General features: G+C 38.4%; 1 protein-coding gene across 1 annotated transcript in view; it reads left to right on the top strand.

The window, feature by feature from the left end:
- The first annotated feature begins 1,505 nt into the window (after window positions 1-1,505).
- Window positions 1,506-26,237, top strand: part of LOC121737684 (octopamine receptor Oamb) — a 168,585-nt gene continuing 143,853 nt past the window's right edge. The window contains exon 1 of the mRNA XM_042129353.1: window positions 1,506-1,597. The gene's annotated coding sequence lies outside the window, so the exon portion shown is untranslated. The remainder of the gene's footprint in view (window positions 1,598-26,237) is intronic.

Here is a 26,237-nt window from a genome sequence, read left to right as displayed (position 1 = left end):
ACGGTAGTAGAAAAAGAAAACTCTGGTAAGTAATTGGGAGTTTTTTTAATGAAATATTTTATATTGCATAATCATCTTCTTCATCGCTGACATCGCCCTCAAGGCATACAGAGGAATCTGTAAAAGAAAAAAATATAAATAAATTTAAAAGATGACTCACTACATGAATAACTTGTAACGTTTTATTTACAAAACCAGCGCTTGGCGAGCACCAGTAGAGTGACATTGATTCGTTAAACTACGCACCATTTATCAATTATTTATAATTTTTGATTACCTACTACAAATATTATAGGAAATAAGTATATAATGTGAAACTAGAAAAAAAAAAATAGGAGTTTAGGTCTCGTGCGCTGCATTCATGTACCGCTGGGTTGCCACCACCACTGGTTAAACTTATGTGTTTGACCCCGTAGCTGGCTGTGCTTGCCGAAAGCAGCGGGGCTAAAATGGTCGCTTTGAAGAATCATGATATGAATCATAATATGATTAATTTTTCAAAAATCGCAAAATGCAACTCTGCTTGCAATTCATTTCTGTATTTTTGTACTGATTTGACATTTGTCATTTTGACAGTTTTGACAATTCATTTGCTGAATTGATTGAGAGGAATTGCTAAATGTGACCATTTTAGCCCCGCTGGTTAAACGTGAATGCATTCTAAGTTTGTGACTTACCAGTATAAATATCTTCGTTTTCATTATTATCATTTTGTCTCTTTTCATCGTTTATTGTTACATAAGCCACACTGATTGGCAGCTGATTACCTGTGTACCAAACAGGAATGTACTTCTCACAGTCTCACAAGCTAGCACATACTGATACTTTACACTATGTTGTTTTCAGCCATTTAACTGATCGTTTTTTTTTTGGTCACGATAAATCACGTTTGAACGCTCGTTGCTTCATTTTCAATCTAAAATAAGTCATTTTGGATATCGTTACCAAAAATGTCGTGACCTCCTAATCTATTCGTGGTCTGTGGATGTCCAGGGAAGGCTTATATTAGGACTTAGGGTCAATTCAGACCGCAACGCGACGCGTAGATGCATTGCTAATTTTGTACGGATTTGACAGATTTCAATTGCGTGAGACGTCTTGCAAATCTGTCAAATCCATACAAATTCAGAAATGCATCTACGCGTCGTAACTAGATTTATATACATTAAAAAAAGCGTTCTATTTTTACGTGACTCTAGTTTTTCTCCAGCTAATATGCAAAATAACTCAGAGAAGTCAACTTTTGTAGGAATAACTTTACGTCTTTCAACTCTAGAGGTTATATCAAGGATGTAACTTTAGGGTCAATTCAGACCGCAACGCGACGCTTAAATGTATTTCTAAAGTATGAATTTGACAGATTTCAATATGTCTGAATTAACCCTAAAATCAAGGATGCAACTGCAAAAGTTTACTCGAAAAGTGATCAGCAAATCGCGGTGTTCCAAAAATAGCCCGAGCGTTTTTCAGTACGCATGTCAGTTCAGTGACTGTAACGACACCGACGGAGGCGCCCGCTCCGCCCGCCGCGCGAAAGTTTACGAAAGTGTAAGTGCACGTGCAAGTGTCAGTGCAAGTGTTAAAGTGTACACTTCAGGTGAGTTTACACTTTTGATTAATTTTTACGAAACGTTAAAAAAACTTTGCTAAAAGAAAAACTTTTAGATGCGTTTTGATTGAACTTTTAGACGTTTAAAGAGGGTGGCTCTTTTAAAATCTTACAATAAAATAAGGGTGATAATTCAGATTTTCTTTTTTTAAATAATAATAATATTAAATTAGTTTACATATTACCTATAAAATTACTGTTCCAACTACCAAGGTACTAACTATTTTTCTGTACCTACCGTTCTTAATCACAGGTGTAATTTTTTCCGTAAAGTCATAATTATTATGTTGATAAAAATTAAGTAATAAAATTTGTTCACATGAAAATCATTTTTAAAAGACTAAAAAAAAAATTAAAAAGTTATAATATTAAATTAGAATTTATTTGATTAATAAATCGAATAAAGCATGCCTTTTGAACAAGTGGAAACTTAACATTTTCATATGGACAATTACTCAATTTTTCCCAATAATTTTATAGGACCTAGTAATTACTTATCTTCTTTATCATCCGGTCAATATATCTAGTTATACATTTAAAACCCACATTTTATAATTTCAAATCATTTTCCCGGCCTTTCGGGCCTCCATTTTCGAAACAAAAAATTTCAAATACTAGCCACTTCATCCACTCCCATCTTCAAATGAGTAATTAACTAATATATAATACTTGAAACTGCTCAAGCTGCCTCATTTGATTATTTTATGCCACTTACGTTTCCATATTGTTATATTCCTCGTTAATTTGTGAAGTTAATTTTACTTTAATTAATATAAATTTTGTAAGTCTCGCTAAGGGTCAATGCAGAAGGCAATGCGACGCGCAGATGCATTTCTAAACTTGAATGGATTTGACAGATTTGAAAGACTCTGTCAATTCAGTACAAATTTAGAGAATATGCATCTGCGCGTCGAGTTGCGGTCTGATTTAACCCAAAAGCCCGAGAACGGCTGAACCAATGTGGCTTATTTAGCCTGGAAATATTCGTGAAAGTCAGAGAGGGTTCATGTTAGGAAGGGAGTGAGAAAAATTTCACCTTGTCGTCTGGTATTGTGTAAATTTTTAATACGCCCGACCTTGTACTAATATGTATTCTGTGGCCCGACAGAAAAAAAAGACGTCTTTTACCCCGCCGACACCCGTTAAAACGGCAACTTAGGTTAGGATTTAGGATTATGGTGCGGAAACAGCATATTTTTCGGAAAGAAAGACTATTCTGTGTCCTTTCCCCGGGAATCAAAGTATCTCTTTGCCAAATTTTAACAAAATCGGTTCACTAGCTTGAACAAGAAAAAGACCGAAATCTATATCTATACTAATATTATAATTGGGAAGAGTTTGTTTGTTTGTTTGTTTGAACGCGCTAATCTCAGGACCTACTGGTCCGATTTGAAAAATTCTTTTACTGTTGGATAGCCCATTTATCGAGAAAGGCTATAGGCTATATTTTATCACGCTAGGTGTAATAAAAGCGAAGAAATAGAGGAAAATGTGGAAAAAATGGGGGGAAATTATTTGAAAGGGCTTATTTGAACGCGCTTATCTCAGGAACTACTGGTCCGATTTGAAAAATTTTTTCAGTGTTAGATAGCCCATTGATCGAGGAAGGTTATAAGCGATCGATAGCCTATGATCCTTCACGTGGTCTACTTTTAATATGTGCCAAATAACATAAAAAATGCTTCAGTAGTTCGCGAGATAAGCCATTTCAAATAATTTCCCCCGATTTTTCCACATCTATACTTAATATTATAATTGGGAAGAGTTTGTTTGTTTGTTTGTTTGAACGCGCTAATCTCAGGAACTACTGGTCCGATTTGAAAAATTCTTTCAGTGTTAGATAGCCCATTTATCTAGGAAGGCTACAGGCTATATTTTATCGCGCTAAGACTAATAGGAGCGAAGAAATAGAGGAAAGTGTGGAAAAAACGGGAGAAATTATTTGAAAGGGCTTATTTGAACGCGCTAATCTCAGGAACTACTGTAGTTCCTGAGATTAGCGCGTTCAAATAAGCCCTTTCAAATAATTTCTCCTGTTGAATATATATATATATATATATATATATATATAAGAATTGCTCGTTTAAAGATATAAGATAAACACACTTTAGGGTCAATTCAGGCCGCAGACGCGTAGATGCATTACTAAATTTGTATGGATTTGACAGATTTGCAAGACGTATCACGCTCACGAAATCTGTCAATTCAGTACAAATTTAGAAATGCGTCTACGCATCGTGTTGCAGTCTGAATTGAACCTATATACCTGCAAATTTTCAAGAAAAGAGCGTATTCCCTCTTAAAAGGCCGGCAACGCACCTGCAGCTCTTCTGATGTTGCGAGTGTCCATGGGCGACGGTAGTTGCTTACCATCAGGTGACCGGTTTGCTCGTTTGCCTCCTTATTTAATAAAAAAAAAACCTTTCATGTAAAAAAATAATATAATTATTATTACGCCTCATTTGGCTATATAGAAGGGTAAAGATCTAAAATTCAATTATGTGAAAAGGCACTTGAACATAATAAGCCGAGGGGGCACCTGATAATAAGCCGCTCATAAACCATCTGCGTGAACCATAAAAACTTCTAGAAGAATTGCCACAGTGTAACAAATACACAGTAGAGTATTTTAACCCAAATCGGGCGTACACACACATTAGGGTGATTTCAGTTATGTTTAGAGATCAGAACAACGTAGTATCGCGTTGCACGCGCCTTAAATTTGTATTTGTGTTGAATGATATTCATTTTAAGAACACATCTGGCCCATTAGCCAAGACTTTTTCTTTATCGCTTCTTTATCTAAGAATCGCCGATCAAAATGTATGGAATTGACATAAGCGTTCGTTCATAAGATGTTGACGTTTGACTCGCCTAATGTCAATTCCATTAATTTTGATTAGCGATTCTATAAAGAAGCAATAAAGAAAACGTCTCGGCTACTGGCCCTGATCTACTCTACTTTAATATGTATATTTGAAATATTGCGGAGAAGTTAAAGAATATTATTCCTGTGTTTTCGTATTGCCAAGGAAAGGGATATAAAAATTAATATTGCAAAACAAAATGAATTTCGTTTTATCCAATAACGGGAAAACCAGGAAAATTTGCCTTAGTCAAGATGTAAAATTGTGAAAAATAAAATCAATAGTGTGACTGTCATAAAATAAAAGGTTACAATAAAATCAGCCAAGTGTGAGTCAGATTCGCGCACGAATGGTTCCGTACCGTAAAATAGTGATTTTTGTATAAAAAATTTAACATAATATTTTTTATATAATTTCTTAAACCAGGTACTTATACACTGTCTATTTTAAAAGTAATTTTCGAGGGTCTTCGGCAAATCGATTTATTACGTCTTCTGTGAAAGAATCGCTCATATCTTTTATAAGTTTTCTATGAAAGTACTAGATTTTCGATAAAGGTACTAGATAAGATACTTAGCAGGGACGTCAACACGATCCGGGGGTAGGGGGGGCGGCTGCCCCTCGGTACGCCCATGGATATAGAGGCAACAGAAATACACAATCTGTGAAAATTTAAACTCACTAGCTATTATCGAGATGCAGCATGGAGACAGACAGGCAGTATCGAAGTCTTAGTAATAGAGTCCCGTTCCACCTTTTGGGTACGGAACCCTTCAAACTTGAGAAGTGTCAAGGGACACCCGGATGGAACGAAGTTAAAAAAAACGCCATCTATTGACGCCCAGGAATACTAACAACAACACTTTTGTGAAATCTTAATAAAAAATATTTAAACGTAGATGTCACTGTTTATTCTCAAAAACGCCATCCAGTTGACGCACAGGAATACTATCAACGTCCTCTGCCCCTAATAGGCAGGTACTAATAAAAAAGTGTCGAGATCAAGACGTATCGTTCCGCCTAGCCTCCTTTCGCAACGCCGAACGCACCATAAGGAACTTCGTTCCAAAAATTCGTTCTCGAACTCTTTACAAAAATGAATGAACACACAAACACCCTAAACTCTAAAGTATTATCACTTCGTTTTGTTACACCCTGTATATGCATAGAAAAAGATAGACGAATACTTTTTAGACAACATTGATTACGCCTATGAGGAAATACAAAAATATTATAATTAATTTAATTTACAAAACAAGTAATAAAAAAGTTCACATACAAATCACAATGATAAGACAATGCGATGTTCTCACGCGCTTTGATTTATAATATTAGTTGTGTTCACAAAATAAATATGCAAGATGAATTGTGCAGAATTTCATTTAAGGTTCGTTTACATGTAGCCAAGTTCCAACTTCCAAGAGTCAATTCAGACCGCAACGTGACGCGTAGATGCATTTCTAAATAACTAGAGATCGCCCAATGGTCGAAATTCGACCTTAGTTTCAACGACATTAGGACTACTACCTATATTTTGTAAAAAATATTGACCATATCATTTTTTTTTCAACTCTAGTCTCTGGAACTCTCTTCTGAAGCTGATCTCAGACTGGCCGTATAAGCATTGTCTAATAGTATCTTAGATTCAATAAAAAAAACTATAATCCATTTTCAATTTGTCAACTTGTTGACAACAGACTTCAACCATAAATAAAAGAGTATATTTCGTATGTATAGGCTTGTCACTCAAAAATCTGTCATTTCTCATGTGTGTGTGTTGTATTGTGTGTAATGTTTTATTTGTTAAAAAATGTATGATAAAAGCGTAATTTCAAAATAACATTAGCTCGATGCACTCCTTCACCATATAAACTATAACTGTGCAAAATTTTATGCACCTACGTTTCCCCATTTTTTGTAAAAAGGGTTACAAAGTTTTTCGTTCGCGTATTAATATTATGATTTGTACTGAATTGACAGATTTCGTGAGCGTGAGACGCGTCGCGTTACGGTCTGAATTGACCCTTAGGGTTGGTTCAGACCGCACCGCGACGCGTGAATGCATTTCTAAATTAGTATGGATTTGACAGATTCGCAAGACGCTCACGCAATTGAAATCCGTCAAATCCATACAAATTTATGCCGTCGCGCCTCGCCTCGCCTCGTCGAATCACGGTCTGAATTAACCCATACAGTGACAGCGATCCCTTAAAATTTAAATAGTAAAATTGAGAACAACATGACTCGGTGGACTTCGCATCACATTCACTTCACTCCTAATGTAAACCTTCCCTGGATTTTACGAATATTTCAAGACTAAAATTAGCCAAATCGGTTGAGCCGTTTTCAAGTTATGGCCAGACTTACAAAGTTTAAAATTGATAAATTTTTGTATGATAATTGCAGTCGCTGTCAATCAACCAATAATTATAAATCAATATGCAAGATTGTCTCATTTACAATGTAAGAGTACTTAAGTACACATGTATTTTTTTCATTATTTTCATATAATATATGTCATATTATTTTAAATAACTTTATATTTTGCACATTTTACCTTAACTAAGCATAAAAAGGGATTAAAAATAAAACCATTTACATCTTTTATACCGCTACCCTTTCAAGACTTTTGATAAGAAATGATGGAAATATAAGTTAAAACTTGGCCAGTCTGTTTTTACGGTTAAATCTTTTGTTTGTATAGGATAACTTGCTCTTTTGAAATGTGCCATTATTGGAAGAGAACCCTTAACGTAAGAAAAAGTAGTTTAGTAAAAAAAACAAAATTTGGAAAACAATTGAATACTTTGTCACCCGCATATCAGCGGTGGGGGCCGCGAAATGTTTTTTAAAGTTGAGAAACACTGAACTACTCACTTTCGCAATAATTATATTATCAGTAAGGTTCAATTCAGACCGCAACGCGATACGTAGATGCATTTCTAAATTTGTACTGAATTGACAGATTTCCTGAGCCTGAGATGTCTTGCAAATCTGTCAAATTCATACAAAAAACGTTGCGGTCTGAATTGACCATAATGGATTTGACAGATTTGCACGACGTCTCAAACAATTGAAATCTGTCAAATCCATACAAAATTAGAAATGCAACTACGCGTCGCGTTGCTGTCTGAATTGACCCTTAGGCTGAATAGAAACAGTATTAACCTACTGATATATCGGTGATATATCGCTGATATATCGGACCAAGTCCCGAAAGCTGGCAATCCATGACAGCGTTCCTCATGCAGTTGTAGCTATATCCCGGCACACTAACACCTGTGTCTATTACACTGACACTGATGGAGACGCTGCGGCAAGCTTCATAAAAAGAACCACGGAGGTGTTAACCGAACACACAAAAGATTACAACATAAAAATGGCTATAAAAGACAGAAACGATAAAGTCCTAAGCCACATAACGGGTCGTGAATTGTGATCCTCTGAGATCGGCAGAGATAAAATACCAATTAATCAAACGTAAAACTAATAACACTTACTTAGTCCTAAATAAATTGTTAAAACCCAAGTGCGGACCCTGGACTGGTCAGCGGGATAGTATAAAAAAAATCTATGGCGTGATGGACTACAATTACGATTAAGTAATAATATTATTTCAATTATCCTTGGTGCGAAAAACCTATATACAAAGATAAAAAAAGGATATGGGCGAATAGCCCATAGACGGCCCCAAATTATATTGAAAAAAAACCTACTGATATAGATTATTAAAATCATGTGAAAGACCACAATAAGTACTAAGTAACCCTATCATCTATCTAAATATTAGGCATTAGCTATTGCCTAGGCTATCGCGTAATTACTAGCTAGCTTGATTGAAGACCTAGCGGCTAGCATAATCCCTCCCACACCTTCGGTGACGGTAACTACTAACTGGTTTCAATGAAACCAGGTCGGCTAGGAGGTCATATTTTCTTGTGTGTGAGCTAAACCCGAGTCTCGAATCGTAGGAATCGTACATTTTGCCGAGATAAAAGTAACATAGCTTTAATTTATAGCGGGCTGAATGCATACCAGAAAAACTAATGCTGATCAAAAAAAACAATTGATTACCTGAACATGTCCTTCAAAAAAAACATAAACATCATAAAAAACGAGACGACTTTTATAACCGAATTCACACCAAAAATATGGTTCATACATTGGATATATTATTTGTAAAACTAAAATTTAAATTGTTTATCAAGAATACTAACTTGCACTCTAAATTGGACAATCTTACAACGGAATTTCTAAAAATTATATCGAAAGGTGCACCACAATCAAATCAATTTCTATTATCAAAACAAGTCTACAAATTGACAAATCTTGCAACTAAAATATTTTTAACCTAACTTTATTTTCTTTTTGTTTCTCTGTTTTACTGAAAAACATGTTGGGGCCTCCTCATCTAACGCCGCACTCACTCGCTCCTTTGCGCTCGCTCCTTACTCTTTAGCGACCACAGAGATATTATCTTGATCTATCTCTGTGGTAGCGACAAAGATTTTTGGTAATTATGATGATATATGGTGAAAGATTTTATCATTCCAGAACTATATAATTCAAGGTTTCTTGATAAAAATTAAGAAAAATTACCAAAATTCACTACTGTATTGTAATTGTATGGGTTAATAAATTTATTAATATTTGGTCTTTTGAGTGGGTACATCTAGTTTGTAAGCTAGACGAGTATTCTCGTCCTCAGATGAGAATGTAAATATCTCCTTTAGGTAGGGTGGAGCCATAGGGTCAAAAAGTACATTGTACAATAAGTGCAGCACATGAGTATTCCTACGGTAACGGATCGGGAGCCACTTCAATATAGTTCTGAACTCCGAGACATGGTCATATTTTCGTAGTCCAAAAATGAAACGTATGCAAAAGTTTTGAATACGTTCTAGCCTATTTAGTTGGTCTTCGGTCAAATTTATGTAACTTACGTCAGCATAATCCAAAATTGAAAGCAATAAAGTCTGAGCAAGCATAACCTTAGTTGGTATAGGTAAGAGATTCTTAAGACGTTTTAGGGACGCAGAAGCCGCAATATATATATATATATATATATATATATATATATATATATATATATATATTGATTTAAATACATGCCTATTTAAAATTGTTAGTGCCTGTTTCACCACTTCCTGATAAAATGCCCGATGGCCGATAGGCTATCCAGAACTTTTTTGACAGATTCTCCATACTCTATCTGTCAAGTTAAGTGGTGGATAGCCTATCCAGCACTAATCAGGAAGTGGTGTAACAGGCCCTTAGTCTCGCAAAAACTCGAGAACGGCTGAAGCGATTTGGTTAATAATTTTAGTCTTGGAATGTTCGTGGAAGTCCAGGGAAGGTTTATATTAGGAGGGAGTGATACGAAGTTCTCCGGGTCATCTAGTCTTATTACTCGAGTCGCGTTGTTAATTGCCAATTTCCTTCGAAACGGCTAGACCGATTCTGTTGACATTTTGCGTTCTTATATTATGTAGGGTCTGAGTTTCACCCAGCATCTAATCGAAATAACGCTTTACGCATAACTACTTGTACTATTATCTATTCTGTGGCATAACCAAACGGTGTACAGTCATGAATCGCGCTCAAAGTTTTTGAGAACATCCAAAGAAGAATTCCGAACCGAACCGAATATCCGGAGAGCAGCCAAACGAGCGTAATTTGTGAGTTGTGAGTCGCAGAATTTCTGCCGCGGAAATATTTTTTCATACAAATCACGATTCACGACTCACAAAAATACGCTCGTGTGAATCAAACAGGACTTTTGTATGAAACTGAATGCAGCAGAATTCTGCCCGGCAGAAATTCTGCGACTCACAACTCACAAATTACGCTCGTTTGGCTTCGCCCTAATTTTTTTTTTTTTTATGAAATAAGGGGGCAAACGAGCAAACGGGTCACCTGATGGAAAGCAACTTCCGTCGCCCATGGACACTCGCAGCATCAGAGGAGCTGCAAGTGCGTTGCCGGCCTTTTAAGAGGGAATAGGGTAATAGGGGAGGGTAGGGAAGGGTAGGGAAGGAAATAGGGTAGGGGTTAGGGGATTGGGCCTCCGGTAAACTCACTCACTCGGCGAAACACAGCGCAAGCGCTGTTTCACGCCGGTTTTCTGTGAGAACGTGGTATTTATCCGGTCGAGCCGGCCCATTCGTGCCGAAGCATGGCTCTCCCACTTATAAGTGTGATACTATGACAAAACCTATTTTTTTTTAGTGTAATAAGGGGGCAAACGAGCAAACGGGTCACCTGATGGAAAGCAACTTCCGTCGCCCATGGACAATTGCAACATCAAAAGAGCTGCAGGTGTGTTGCCGGCCTTTTAAGAGGGAATAGGGAAGAGTAAGGAAGGGAATAGGGGAGGGTAGGGAAGGGAATAGGGTAGGGGATTGGGCCTCCGGTAAACTCACTCACTTGGCGAAACACAGCGCAATTAGTGCTGTTTCACGCCGGTTTTCTGTGAGCCCGTGGCATTTCTCCGGTCGAGACGGCCCATTCGTGCCGAAGCATGGCTCTACCACGTTATGATTATGTATGATTTCACTGAAATTTGGTATGGAGGTACCGTACTTTGAGTCCTTTGAGAGGAAAGGACATAGGATACTTTTATGCTGGAAAAATATACGGTTTCCTTGCGATACACGAAATTTGGCCCAACGGAGTTGCGGGAGTTATCTAGTCTAATATGTTTTAAACCTACTTGAAAAATATAGTGGTCATTAGAGCATCACTATGCTTTATTTATTTTATGACGCAAATCCAAGAAATCTTTAATCCTACGCGGCGGTAATACGAAAAAAATTGTTTTCGAATCGGTCGAGTAATTTGGTGGAATTATATTCTAAATCCAGACACGACGGTCAATAATGGTCAATGACGGTCTAGATGTAATGAGGGTTATTACCAGGTTATTACAATACCATTTGTGACGTACAGATCGATATGTTGACGTAATATGTCATGTATATCGCGTCGGGGACAGCCTTGATTATTGAAAGTGAGAAATTGTAACGTAATGCTGGCTTCTCACGGCACGTGAAGAGGGTGGTTCCAGGTGGCGCGGGCTGACTCGAGCAGGCGCGTCCGATCCGATTGAAGTCGGACAACTTAAAAAGCGCAGCTCGGCGCGGCACGGCTCGTGAATATTACGCGCCGTGTGAACGGGTATCGCGGACTCGCCTGTTGGCTCGTGCTCGCTCGTACAAATCGGCTCGGCGCGGTGCGGCGGCGTGATATCACGCCAGCAGGCAGCAGGCCAGTTTAGACCGCAACGTGACGCGTGTGTTTAAATTGCGTGACACGTCATGCACGTGACACTAAAATCTGTCAATTCCATATTTAATTCAGTCACTTCCGAAACACAAGCCAGTGTAGTGGCCAGTGCTTATGACTCTTGTGAGTTGTGTGACGAATTGTGTGACTTATAAGAAGTTTATGTAATCTTTGTAACAGCTTACATCCCAAACAATATTTCGGCACTAATTAACATTCATGACGCCAAGAGCACTGGTCAGTAAGCTGGGTAGTTTGGAACACACCTATTATAAGTTTCTAGTAAGGAGGTATGGATTATAATATGAGATCAAGAAAACGTTACAGATAAATACTGTTTTCTCCCGCACAAAACGCTACCTCAATTACCTTTTGTTCAGTCGGATAAGATATAATGTAGAAGATAGATAGCGCCATTTTATGTCCACGTTCGAAGCCCTTACAACTTATCATAAATAACATTATAGATATCGAAATCCTTCGATACATCAAGTATGACGGATCGCCGTGCGGGGCCACGTTTCATCCCGCGGGTACATATTTCCTGATAAAGGGTACTCTTATCTCGATAACCCGAGAGCCAGCGACAGCCAGACTTTCATCTATATTAAAAATGCGATGCGATGCTTTACCATATTGTTGAGAAACTGAAAGTGTAACCTCCAACCTTCACGCCCAAACCACTGAACCGATTTTCCTGAATTTTGGTATGGAGATAACTTGAGTGCAGTTGAAAGGACATAGGAGACTTTTTGCCCGGAAAAGGGTATGATTGCCACGCGATAAACGAATTTTGGCGCAGGCGTTATCTGGTCATTTTATAAAAGCTGACGGTCTTACCGCAAAAGATTTAGCCCGGCCGCACATTGTCCGAATTCTGATCAGAAACAGTTGAATTTCGCCGGACCGCCACCCCGCACACTATCCGAAATATCCTTCCGGCGAGTTCGAGCTCACTCGGCTCAGTACAAAATGTAAGAGACAGCGCGGACGTTCAACTGTTTCGTATCAGAAATTTCGGACAATGTGCGGCCGGGCTTAAACATCTGTTGAACAGTTGTTTTGAGAACATTTTGTACTGATTTTTTTTCTAATCAACTGTTCAACAGGTGTTTAAATCTTTTGTAGTAAGACCCTGAAAGTTTACCCGTTTTAAATAGAGGTAAGTAAGACCAGCAACTATGGAGTTTCGGTCGCAGTTACTTTGTGAAGATCCAGTTTTGAAGGTCTACCTTATCTTTGATAAATGAAAAAAAGTATTTATGCGAAACCCCATAGCTGTTGTCGTTCTTACCTCATTTACGTAGGCAAACTTTCAACTTTTATAAAATTACGAAAGTCTGGCTGTCACTAGCTCTTGGGTTATAAGTTTATGTTACGGTGAAAAACCAAAATTCGGACAATCTTCGCCCCGTGTCATCGAAATATTACTATGGAAGAGTAATTGTCAAAATGGTTTCACAAAATGTACACTTTTTGAAGGTTCCGTACCCAAAGAGTAAAAACAGGACTAAGACTTCTTGTCAGTCTGTGTGTCTGTCTGTCTAAAGGCTGTATCACAAGAAAGGCTATAAAAATACATAGATTTGTGCATTTTTTTACATAATGCTTTGCGTATCCCCGGCAGTTTGGGGACATCGGCCGGGGTATGTGGGACTCCCAGTAGGATCTACCCACTAAAACCCCATGGTGCTCTACTACGCTTAGGCGTAACATCCTAGATTCTTAGCCCATTTTTTTTCTTTTTATAAAAAGGGGCAAACGAGCAAAAAAGTCACGGAAGGAAAATAGAAAGTACCGTCGCCCTAGTAAAGTTGGACACTCGCAACATCAAAAGAGTTGCAGGTGCGTTGCCGGCCTTTTAAGAGTGAATACGCTCTTTTCTTCAAGGTTTGCAGGTCGTAGTGGTAAATGTAGTTGTTCTACAATAAAATAATAATATTATTATGATTGTCATATCACATTACAAGCTAGTGAGCCGTCACCGCTTCGCACGGGTAGCAGACCATAATAATAATCTTATATATTACTTAAGTATATAAAATTCTCGGGTCACGGGTTTGTGCGACGGGATGGCGATGGACGTTGCCATGGTGATTGGTGCCTGTACTTCAATAAAAGGATATGGGCGAAATACTTTATATGGCCAAACAACGTTTGCCGGGATATCTAGTATTATTTTAGAGCTATTAATTATTATTATTATGCTAGACAAGATGACCCCCGCAATTTCGTTGCGCCAAAAATCAATTATCCTGCAGGAGCCGTACATTTTTTCTCCTTATATTCTGTCGGCTGGGTTTGACATAACGCAACCAGATTACGTAGGTCCACCATCCGATGAATGCGCCTATGAATTAAATTCTCTTCCAGTGGGTACATTTTTTTTAATGAAATAAGGGGACAAACGAGCAAACGGGTCACCTGATGGAAAGCAACTTCCGTCGCCCATGGACACTCGCAGCATCAGAAGAGCTGCAGGTGCGTTGCCGGCCTTTTAAGAGGGAATAGGGTAATAGGGGAGGGTAGGGATGGGAAGGGAAGGGAATAGGGGAGGGTAGGAAAGGGAATAGGGTAGGGGATTGGGCCTCCGGTAAACTCACTCACTCGGCGAAACACAGCGCTGTTTCACGCCGGTTTTTGTGACAACGTGGTATTTCTCCGGTCGAGCCGGCCCATTCATGCCGAAGCATGGCTCTCCCGCGTCTAAACATTCAAATATTTTCCATATAAATACGCGCATACAAACTTCTTAGGAGCTCTTATAGGGTTTCCAACAAAAATTTCCCGAATTACTTACACTAACATATTCATACCTTCCTAAAGTGCTCAGTCCCTATCATTAGGGCAGTAGATTTATGCCCTTTAAGTGAACTTAATCACGTAGGGCCTGTGTAGTTAGGGAGAAGGGCTTACGGTAAAAGTGGAATTACTCCACCATCAATAAACTGAAAGGGCAAACATTCTTAGTTAGTTCTGTAACTCCGTGCAAGGGCCGCACTTAAAGATGTTTAATTATTATTTAATTTTAATTATAGAAAGGTTTGAATATAAGCTCCATAAGCATTCTGTTATACTCGTGATTAAAGCATAAAGTTAGCATACCTAGCGGAATAGAGAAACAAAGGCCTGAGCAAGAGAGATGTCACTAACAGTAACACTGCGTGGTAAAAAGAGACGTGTGATACATCACAGCAGCACTCTTTTTTTGACGTCCAGTCGGCACGTGCCGCACCTTGACAATTAAATCTCATAGAATTCATGTTCAATCATGCTTGTGTAAGTGTATACGTACACATATTTTTCACACAGTTGAAAACCAATTTTGGTTTCGTTTGACAGCTCGAGATTGTTGCTCTATTCCGCTAGGTATATTAACTTTATGGATAAAAGTTAATGATCGTCAAAAAGAGAATTGAGCGGACAAACGAAAGCTCTCAATCGCTTGCTTATTCAAAAACACCTCTGTAATCCAGTGGCTTAGAGGCTAGAGTATTCCTCTTGACTGGTCGTGGGTTCGATTCCCGCGTTGGAAAAAAGTTATTTCTCAGTTTACTTAGGACAATGCAAGCTGATGACCTGTTGTTCTACGATGGTCCATGAGTTTAAAGCTATAGTATTTATCGATACTCGATACCGACTACGTAAATATTTAGTATGGCCATTTTAGTTCCGCAAGTGACCGCTAGAGGCGCTGTAAAATTTACCATACTAAAAATTTACAGTAGTCGGTATCGAGTATCGAAAAATACATATAGCTTTAGACTCATGGTAGCTACTGATTGTCTGTCAAGTAAGACGATCCATCCGTCAGACGGGTTTGTAAAAAGTCGGTCCTGATCTCACGCCAGTCATGTCGGTCGTCCGTCATATCACTCCTACTATAGGTTACGAATTTAAAGGAAGAGGGAGTGCTCTCGTGTACTGCGCACACACTTGGCTAGATAGCCCCCTCCTGCTTAGATGACCCATTTTCAATGAAACCGGCCACTGTCACCGAAACTGGTGAGGGAGGTTACATTACCTCTACAATCAAATTTTCTCCCTGACAAGAGAGGGAAACCTCAGCTGAGGCTGTTTACGGAAAATCCGGAAATGGAAAACACATCTAAAAATAACCTCAACAATAGGCATGATGACTAATTTTTTTTCTTATTGGTAATTGAAAGACCCTTAAAAAATAGAAACATCGCTGAAAGAATTACTCTGATAGCTTAAAAAATCACCAAGATATGACAATTCAAACATCTCATAAAATAGACCGGCCCGAAACGCTCCATACAAAGTGCTACGAAAGACTGACGTCACTCTTTCGTAGTTTGTACGCATCGGGAGAGAACTTTGTTCGATAGGTATATTAAATATTGCGTTTATGAAAGTGGTTTCTTAACAAAAGTAGCTTTTAATTGCATAAGTTATCGAATGGTATACAAATATTAAGAAATTTATTCGAAAAAAAATTCGACTTTCAAGGCGCATAACAAAAAAAATACAAACGCTATCGAACTGAAATTTTGGGAGCACTTATTTTTTACCGTGATTTCTTTATTTTATTTGTGGGAATAATGTGTGGCTGCCAAAGGAAGATCTTCCGACCGAGCGAGGTGTTATGCTCGGTCAGGCCGGAGCCCGCGTGATACATCTCAGCTGTCGTATATATACTGACGCGCTCAGAAAACTTCGATAGCGCGATGCAGAAATGTTAGGCGAATTGTGGGTACCGCCACATCACTCCCCCCCGAAGACCGGAGGTCGAATCTTGAAGTCTTGTCGCTTGAGTCACCAAAGCCAGTGAGTTCCAGTGAGTCGGAACTATTGCAGTGAGTCCCAGTGAGTCGGAACTGTAAGCTGCTGCACGGGATCCAGTGAGTCGGATAAGCTGCCGTGCGGGGCCGATGCTACGTGCTGACCAGGAGAGATGTGCTCTGCTTGCTGACCGGTCGGTGTAGTGAGAAAGCCCGATGATGCCGATGCGGAGTCGCCCAGGCCGCGGTACATTGCGGCTAGTGGACGAGGTACCCGATGAGGCGATGCTGGGTGGCGCGGTGCGGAGGGGCGGGGAGTGATGATGATGAAGGAGGCGTGTTCTATCGAGGGTCACCAATGTGGGAATAATGTGTGGCGGCCAAAGGAAGATCTTCCGACCGAGCGAGGTGTTATGCTCGGTCAGGCCGGCGACGAGGCTAGGCGAAACGCGGCGCGGCATTTTGTATGGATTCGACAAATTTCAATTGCGTGAGACGTCTTGCTAATCTGTCAAATACATACAAATTTAGAAATGCATCTACGCGTCGCGTTGCTATCTGAATCTACCTATAAGGGATACATCATAGGAAAGTATCTCTACTTATATGAAATTTTATCAAAATCGGAAATCACTAGGTAATCAGTTCTTTAAGAATCAAGAGCTAATATTAGACAGACAGATATACGTCCATATTTACAGTAATATAAGTAAACAGGGTGTAACAAAACTAAGTGATAATAGTACTTTAGAGTTTAGGGTGTATGTATGTGTTCCTTGTAGAGAGTTCACTGTGAAAGTAGCAACGCTGAAAGACCATTTTTTTTTCACTTTTGTATGGGCAAGCGCCCCAGCGTCACGAGTTTCCTCATACAAAAGCGAAAAAATAGCTCTTACAGCTCTGCTACTTTCACAGTGAACTCTCTACGAAGAACACTTACACACCCTAAACTATTAACTATCAATTATCACTTAGTTTTGATACACATTGTATTCTCTTATCTACTATAATATTGCGCACTCATAATATAATTCAATTATATTCAGTCGTTCACCTGTGGTTGCCTGGAAGAAATTACTAATTAGTAATAAGGCCGCCATTGTAGTACACTGTATTAGTTAATAAATGTTGTAATTTTCTTCTTAACGTGTGCACAATAAAGTATATTTATTATTGTTCTTATTTATTATTGTATAACTGATAAATTTATGCACAGTTTACACACCCATCTTACCGCCTAGCGTGTGGCACCGCCGTAACAAACCATAAAATCCGCCGTAAGCGTATATTTAATTTAATATTTATGAAGTTATTATGTTCAACCTCTGTATTTCACATGAAAGAGATACCACAAAGAGATGTTTCTTTGAACTTATTTATAGGTTTATCTCTATTTCATTGAACTTACTTATGTATCTCTCTTTACGTTATAAAAACGATAATCCAATTTGTGAGTAAGTAGTTTATGTGATGAATTTCGTATATCAATTTTCCGCTTTGTAGATCTGTATGAATGAATTTAATGTAACGTCACAGAATATTTATTTATTATATTTTCCGGGATAAAACTATCCTATGTCCTTTCCCGGGACTCAGAGTCATACATATTTTTATACATACTATATTGCGAAAAAACTTTTTCTCACCCCCGGGCGGAAAACGTCAACTTTCTTCCCGCTGCGCTTACCGATGTTGCCGTTTACCGCCTCCGTCGAGGAGAAAAATAGTATACGCACTATGGGCAGTAAAAGCGTGAGCACACTGAGACGGGCCGTGCCGGGGCTCAGCGTGCCGGGGCTCATCGCAAAAATCTGCCTCCATAAAATTTGTATGGAAGCGGAAATCCACTGCGCCCCGACACAGTGTGCGATAGGCGCATCCGCTTCCATAAAAACAGCGAGCCCCGGCACGCTGAGCCCCGCACGGCCCGTCTCAGTGTGCTCACTCCTTAAGAAAGCCGCAGATTTATTTTCCTGCCCTAGGTCATAGGTACGTAATTTAGGTACTATTTTTCTCACTAATGCAAGCTTCCAGCAATGTCTTATTTGATTTAACTGTAATCAAATGCTGTAAAGGGCCTTCTGATATCTGTGGGCCATATAGATGTACCTATATTAAATCAACAATGTATTTAAAGTATTTAATTGAATAGGGATTAATGCCGTATTGGATAAAATCGCTTCGTAAATTAGCCATTATAATATTTTGTAGTAAAAAGTAAATGACAAAAAATGTTAATGTGGGATATCTATAAAAGATAGACATATTATTAGGTACTTATACCATCTAACCATCGCGAAGTTTTGTTGACCTTTTCATTGTGTACAATACTTAGTACAATGTATTGATAAATCTCGTAGGGTTCAGCCTGCATTTGCAATGTAAGCGGAAAAAATGTAATTATTTACGACATCAGATTTCAAACCTCAAAAATAACAGTATTTATCCACTATTTAATTGATTGTTATTATAAACTTATAAACCTTCCTCTTTAATCACTCTATCTGTTAAAGAAAACCGCATTAATTTCCGTTGCGTAGTTTTAATAAAGGGAACAAAGAAAAAAAGCGACTTTGTTTTATAATATGTAGTGATGTTTTATAACTAGACTAGATGTCGCTGTTGTGCCCCTACATCGCGCTATCGCTTGCTGGAATGTTTGAGTACAAGTACTTTCGATATTGATTGCACCTTCAGACAGACAGACGGTTTCCCATGAAGGGTTCCGTACCGTTAGTTCTTGAATACAGACTATTTTTTTGAAATACAGTATAATATTATACTGTATTAATATAATATTAGAATAATGAGATAAGTATGGATAAAGAATGTAGATATAATATTATAATCAAATGAAGTCGTTAACTGCATGTTTGTAGTTTTCCGGTTCCGTACCCAAAGGGTAAAAACGGGACGCTATTATTAAGACTACGTTGTCTGTCCGTCTGTCTGTCTGTCTCCATGCTGTAACTCAAGAACGGCTATAGTTAGACTTCTAAAATTTTCATAGATTATGTATATCTGTTGCCGCGATAACAACTAATACTAAAAACAATAAAGTTAATATTTTAAAGGGGGCTCCCATACAAGAAACGTGATTTTTTGGCCTTTTTAGCTCGTAATCAATAATGGTAACAAGTAGCTACTTGAAATTTTCACAAAAAACTTAATTATATTGTTACTTTAATAATCTATACTAATATTATAAAGCGGAAGTGTTTGTTTGTTTGTTTGTTTGAACGCGCTAATCTCAGGAACTACTGGTCCGATTTGAAAAATTCTTTCAATGTTGGCTATAGGCTATATTTTATCACGCTAAGACTAATGGGAGCGAAGAAATAGAAGAAAATGTGGAAAAAATCGGGGTAATTATTTGAAAGGGCTTATTTGAACGCGTTAATTTTAGGAACTACTGGTCCGATTTGAAAAATTGTTTCAGTGTTAGATAGCCCATTTATCGAGGAAGGCTATAGGCTATATTTTATTACGCTAAGATTAATATATATATATAATAGGAGCGCAGAAATAGAGGAAAATGTGGAAAAAAAACGTGGGAAATTATTTGAAAGGGCTTATCTCACGAACTACTGGAGCAATTTTTCTGTTATTTGGCACAGATAAGAAGTAGACCACGTGAAGGATCATAGGCTATTTTTGTGATCTAATTTGTCTGTGAAATATCTAATTTACGCGGGCGAAGCCGGGCGGTCACGACATTACGCGTAAATGGCTGGACCCATTTTACTGAAATTTGGTATAAAGATACTTTGAGTCCTGGAAAAATGTACGGTTACTGCACAATATACTTTTATGATTTGCGCGTAAACTATTCAATCTATTTTGATGGAATTTGATATGGAGATACTTTGAGTCTCGGGACCTTTCTCGAGACTCAAAGTATAAAGACAAGGAATACTAATTTTGTCCCGGAAAATGTACGATTCCCGCACAATAAACTTTTATGATTCTCGCCTAAGCTATTTCATCTATTTTGATGAAATTTGCATGGAGATTGGAGATACTAATTTGAATCTGGGACAAGGAATGTTTTTGTCCCGGAAAAATGTGCGGTTCCCACACAATATACTTTTCTGATTTGCGCGTAAACGACTCAATCGATGTACGGGAACAACCATAAACTAAAGTCCACGCGGACGAAGTCGCGGGCAACAGCTAGTTAATAATAAAATTAAATTAAAGTAACTATTTAAGGGGGGCTCTCATACAATAAACACAATTTTTTGTCTACTTTCGCTCTATACCGGTACGGAACCCTTCGTGCGCGAGTCCCACTCGCACTTGGCCGATTAGTACCTCTTGTATGTTTCTTATATGAGATGTTTTTAATTTTTTACGTTAAAAGAACATCAAAAACGTCTCAAGTAACTTATGGACGACCTCATACATTATAGGGTGGGCCGCGGACGAAAGCTACTTCTCCAATTTGACAAGATCAAAGCGACATATTATTTTGTGTGATATGTTCGTCCGTCCGTGCCCCACAAAATGTATCAGTCGATCGAATAGAAACGATTGGTTTTGACATGTCAATGACAGTGACATGTTGGCTTGTTGGTCTTCGTACAGAGGGTCCATCCCATAAAGAACAGTCTGTCAAAAAAGTCATGAAATTAAAAAGTGGCAACATCGAAGTGTCATCCCTTTTTTCTTAGATTGATTTGAAAGGGATGACACTACGATGTTGCCACTTTTTTATTTCATGACTTTTTTGACAGACTGTAGGTATATTAACTTTATAGTCCATCCACGAATTACGTCACTGCTTAAAAATAATACCAATAATGTGACAATCCATACTTCTGTAAGTACTTCCGTACTTCCATGCTAATATTATAATTTATAAATAAAGTGTGTCTCTGTCTGTCCGTCTGTCTGTCTGTCTGTGTGTCTATATTATGTTACCTCTTCACGCCCAAACCGCCGAACTGATTTTGCTGAAATTCGGCACGGAGATACTTTGAGCCCCGGGAAAGGACATAGGATACTTTTTTTGTCAGAAAAATGTACGGTTTCCACGGTTTCAACGTTTCGACAAACGTTTTTATTTAAAAGTGCGGGCATCATCTTGATTCTAGTAGGTAAGACAGGAATCGCACGACCATGAAATGCTACAATGTATTTAAGGGTTATTAATTCATCCTGGAAGCCGATTTAAGGAGTGAGCACACTGAGACGGACCGTGCCGGAGCTCAGCGTGCCGGGGCTCAGCGTGCCGGGGCTCATCGCTTAAATCCGCCTCCATACAATTTGTATGGAAGCGGAAATCCGCTGCGCCCCGACACAGTGTGCGATACGCGCATCCGCTTCCATACAAATTGTATGGAGGCGGATTTTTGCGATGAGCCCCGGCTCGCTGAGCCCCGGCACGGCCCGTCTCAGTGTGCTCACTCCTTTAACCCGTAAATAGCCGATGCACACGTGACCTTGCACTTGAGGTATCGAGCCGAGACGGAGGTCACCGCGGCCGGCCTGTTGCTGCCGAGTGCCGCGCCATCGCCACTTCGGTGCTGAAAAAAGTTAAATTGATGCTACAGACTTATGGAAAACTGGCGGCACATCAGGGGATAAGCAATATGCATATTTTAACATGATGATAAGAGGTTAATTCAGGGGATATGCATATAACAATATGATAATAAGAGGTAAATTCCAAAGTATAACGCATTACGCAGTGTACTGACCCAGAGCAAAAAGTTATTACTTTAAACTGTCGCATTTAGAAACGAATAATATTAATTGTTTTTTAACCGACTTCCAAAAACGAGGAGGTTATACGTTCGGCTGTGGATATGTTTTTTTTATTATGTTCAACGATTACTTCGCCGTCTGTAAACCGATTTTCAAAGTTTTTGTTTTGTTGTATAGGGTATTACTCCAATTTGGTACCATGTTCAGAAAAGTGGTACCTGATGATGGGATCCATGAGTAATCGAGGGAACTCCTCTAAATTCAAATGGAAACACATGATTTTTTTTGGTTTCATATGAAGTATTTCAGGCATATGTTACCAAAAAGTAAGATTTTTCACCAGGATATACCATGGTTCGAAGGTGGTGAACAGAACTCCTTACTCCTTATAGATACATGTTTGGGGGTTTCGGCGTTGTCTTAAGAACTGAAAGCATATACTACTATGCAAATTTAATTAATCATCATCACCACCATTCCACCATACATCCATGAGTAGTCGAGGGAACTCCTCAAAATTTATATGGAAACATTTAGTGATTTAAATTTTTTAAGAAGTACTCTTAGCATATGCTACCAAAAAGCAAAATTTTGCAATAAGATATACCGATGGTTCCATAGGTGCTAAGAGAACTCCAGATTCCTTATAAATACAAGTTTGGGGGTTTCGGAGTTGGTTTAAGAACGGAAAGCATATGCTACTATGCAAGTTACATTCATCATCATCATTATCACTACCACCAGTCGCCACACCATGAATTATCTAGGTAATTATAACCCTTATTATTAGTACTTTTAATCGTCTTTAAGAACGAAACCCGAATTTGTCGAACGATTTACAAAATTATAATGTTATTTCAATGTAAATGATTCGATCTTGGTGTTTAGGTTACCAAGTTAGCAATTTAATCATAAAATCTATAAGGTATTCTCCTTAAAATTTATAAGGACGATTATAGTTATATTTGAGCATAATATTATATTATGTTGAGCTGATGAGTTTCCATGAGTGTAATGACAGAAAGAAATTCACTGAACAGTACTTTAGAGCCTTTAAAGACAGGCGTATGAATATTAATTTAATCATTGATTGATTAAGAGCGAGCTGTCGGATCCAAAGTCACTAACCATAACACATTAGTCTGTACAAAAACCAGCTTATTAAATATTATGACTAAAAAGAGTGAAATTATTATTTTTAACAAAAAATTAAAACCGACTTCCAGGGTAAAAACAATAATAATTTATAATGAACAAAAAAGTGTTAAATAATTCTTACTCTTTAATGTGCCTTATGCATAACTCTCCTAAACCTCAACTATTTATATGTACACAATCTTCATTATTTTGAAGACGGTACCAGCTAAGAATGCTGAGTTCTATGACAAAATATTTTTAATATTTAAGACTATATGTTTCCATATAAATTTTGAGGAGTTCCCTCGACTACTCATGGATGTATGGTGGAATGGTGGTGATGATGATTTATGAAATTTGCATAGTAGTATATGCTTTCAGTTCTAAAGACTAAATAATTTGTAAGTTGCTGTTCTGTTAATTTCTCGTCGTTCACAGTCAGTCGCTCAAATAGTAATTCTATAACCCAAATTTATTCATTTTGACACTTAAAACTGTAATTTACAGTCACTCGATTAAATACTACCCTAATAATAATAAAAAACATGAGAGGTGTCAAGGGACACCCGAACGGAACGAATTTATTTCTTATGTTCAAAAAATCTGTATAATATAATTAAACACTAAAAAAAATATTAAAAAACGCCATCTACGTCGCTGTACTTTATTCTCAAAAACGTTGACGCACAGGAATACTATCAACGCCCTCTGCCCCTACCATGCAGGCACTAATAAAAAAGTGTCATTACAACTTTTTCAGTCCAGCCCAAGGCGCAACGTGCGATAAGGAACTACGTTCCAATAATATACCGCCTCTACACCATAATACATTATTAAGACACACTATACAGGAGTCAAAGACATAAAAATATACTATCGACAACATTAATCTACTTACGCTTCATTTATTATAAAAATAACCGAGCCCTCTAACCTGTAATTACTCTATGGCATCACGCACATTCGCCGAAAATAAAAATCGACCTTAGCCTCCCAAAAATAGGGTGTACTTTTGATGGTTTCACCGAGTGGCGTCGCAGCTTTTAGGGAAAATGAAATTGAACCTTATCGACAATAATTATAGGGTACTTTTTCGAGGTTGCGTTTGACAAATCATAAAAAGATTTACAAGTCAAGCAATAGTTTGATGGTCATTACCAAGGCGCAGTCGAAAATGATAGCTTTCCTATTTGTTTGATGTTTCTGTGGCACCAAAAACACCTTAAATTTATGTAAATGGGTTCTAATTTTGTACCTGAAATGACACGTGATCAATTATTAAAAAACTCCTAAGGGTCAGTTCACATTGCAACGTGACGAGACGCTGTGATGCATTAAATGAGCCATTCTTTCGAACAGGCAGCTCGATACCGCGGGCGACAAGTCTGTCAATTTATTATAATAAGTGGAAGAGCCATGCTTCGGCACAAATGGGCCGGCTCTACTGGAGAAATACCACGTTCTCACAGAAAACCGTCGTGAAACAGCGCTTGCGCTGTGTTTCGCCGAGTGAGTGAGTTTACCGGAGGCCCAATCCCCTCCCCTATTCCCTTTTCTACTTTCCCCTATTACAGTATTCCCTCCTAAAAGGCCGGCAACGCACCTGCAGCTCTTCTGATGCTGCGAGTGTCCATGGGCGACGGAAATTGCTTTCCATCAGGTGACCCGTTTGCTCGTTGGCCCCCTTATTTCATAAAAAAAAATCTGGGTCTAAACAAAGCTATATTACTGTATGGTGGGTATGGGTCCCTACATAGAGTTCACTGTGAAAATAGCAACCCTGAAAGAGTAACCTTTTTAATTTTGTACAGGAAAATACATGGCGCTTACCCATGCAAATTACAAAAAAACTTGAGAGGTATCAAGGGATACCCGAATGGAACGAAGTTATTTCTTATGTTCAAAAAACCTGTATACATAATATTATTATACTTACACTCAAAAAAAATATTTAAAAAAACGCCATCGATAGACGCCCAGGAACACTAACAACGCGTCGCTGTTTATTCTCAAAAAACGCCATGATTAGTTGACGCACAGGAATACTATCAACGCCCTTTGCCCCTACCATGCAGGTACTAATAAAAAAGTGTCGAGGTCAAATATCGTTCAGTCTAGCCTATCTAGCCTTTACGCCGAACGCGCGATAAAGAACTTTGTTCGAAAAATGCCATTTCATCGCAGCAACTTTCTCAGTGAACTTTAATATACAGGGAACACACCCTTAAGTATTATCACATAATTTTTGTTACACCTTTTAAAATATTATCTTTTTTTTTATGAAATAAGGGGGCAAACGAGCAAACGGGTCACCTGATAGAAAGCAACTTCCGTCGCCTATGGACACTCGCAGCATCAGAAGAGCTGCAGGTGCGTTGCCGGCCTTTTAAGAGGGAATAAGGGTAATAGGTAGGGATAAGAAGGGAATAGGGGAGGGTAGGGAAGGGAATAGGGTAGGGGATTGGGCCTCCGGTAAACTCACTCACTCGGCGAAACACAGCGTAAGCGCTGTTTCACGCCGGTTTTCTGTGAGAACGTGGTATTTCTCCGGTCGAGCCGGCCCATTCGTGCCGAAGCATGGCTCTCCCACGTATATCTTCATGTACTGTCGCTAGATAAAGTTTAGTTTTGAATCGTTCGTTTAAACATTGCGTCGCATCGTCGCGTCACATTGCACTGTCAACTGACCTTTACTCTGCAATCTATATTACTATGCGATAACGTAATCTATAAAATTATATGGTGTCTTTAACACTCTGATATCCGGTTAGATATAATCTGAAGTAGTCAACTATTTCGTGTCTCAATTTGTAAGCCGCCGCGACCTCAAAGGTCAGAGGTTAAACACCAAAACGTCTTCAGAACCAATAAAGCTAATTAACTGTT

Source organism: Aricia agestis, chromosome 21, assembly GCF_905147365.1.
Source record: "Aricia agestis chromosome 21, ilAriAges1.1, whole genome shotgun sequence".
Lineage (NCBI taxonomy): Eukaryota > Metazoa > Arthropoda > Insecta > Lepidoptera > Lycaenidae > Aricia > Aricia agestis.
This window is presented reverse-complemented; position numbering and strand designations above follow the sequence as displayed.